The sequence below is a fragment of the Carya illinoinensis genome, chromosome 14, assembly GCF_018687715.1.
Source record: "Carya illinoinensis cultivar Pawnee chromosome 14, C.illinoinensisPawnee_v1, whole genome shotgun sequence".
Lineage (NCBI taxonomy): Eukaryota > Viridiplantae > Streptophyta > Magnoliopsida > Fagales > Juglandaceae > Carya > Carya illinoinensis.
In genome coordinates this window covers 28,293,972-28,294,814 of record NC_056765.1, presented here as the reverse complement: position 1 = coordinate 28,294,814, position 843 = coordinate 28,293,972, and the positions used below count along the sequence as shown (strand labels likewise).

Sequence of the window (843 nt, the reverse complement as noted above, 5' to 3'; positions counted from 1 at the left end):
CCCTGATATGGTAAATTCCACGGCCATTTAGGTTTCCTACAGGTCGTGACCTATTTGTGCTCTCAATAGCACTAGGTCCAGTCCAAGTGTGAGCTTTTTTAGCAGGCTCATTGAGGTATTATATAGTCTCATCAGGATCTTTCTATAAGAACTCACCATTATACATCATCTCCACAAATTAGCGCTCTCTAAGTGTAAGTCCCTCATAAAAATAGCTCACTAAGTGCCAATTCTCATACCCATGGTGAGGACACATACTCAACAACTCCTTAAATATCTCTCAAGACTGATATAAAGTCTCACTATCATTTTGTGCTAAGGTGGAGATTTGCCTTTTTAAAGTATTGGTCTTATGTTGGGGAAAGTATTTGTTAAAGAAGACCTGAGCCATCTCATTCCACGACCCAGTAGATCGTGGTCTCAACGAGTATAGCCAACTCTTAGCTCTATCCTTCAAAGAGAAATGAAAGAACTTAAGTCTCACAATATCATTAGTTGCATTTTGACTATGAAAAGTTGTAACTACTTCCCCAAACTCCCTAATGTGCACATATGAATTTTCATTTTCCAAGCCATGAAAAGTAGGGAGTAACTATATCATCCCTGTTTTAAAATCTAATTGGTGAGTATTAGCTAGAAACATGATGCATGATGATATGGCTGTACGTGTAGGGTGGAGGTAATCCTGAAGGGTCCTAGTGGGTTGATCTACGTGTTCACTCATTTCTTCAGAATTAGAAAAATTATCAAACAAATGATTAGAAATTAAACTTTGACTCAGACTGTAACACAGGTTTACAAGCAAACCAACCTAGAAAAATGCAACACTAAAAAGCAAAAGTA

At 37.6% G+C, this 843-nt stretch overlaps 1 non-coding gene across 1 annotated transcript; it reads left to right on the top strand.

Moving 5' to 3' along the window:
* Nucleotides 1-236: 236 nt before the first annotated feature.
* Nucleotides 237-344, top strand: LOC122295241. The gene has a single exon (XR_006237904.1). It is a non-coding gene; the product is annotated as a small nucleolar RNA R71 (small nucleolar RNA).
* Nucleotides 345-843: the final 499 nt, after the last annotated feature.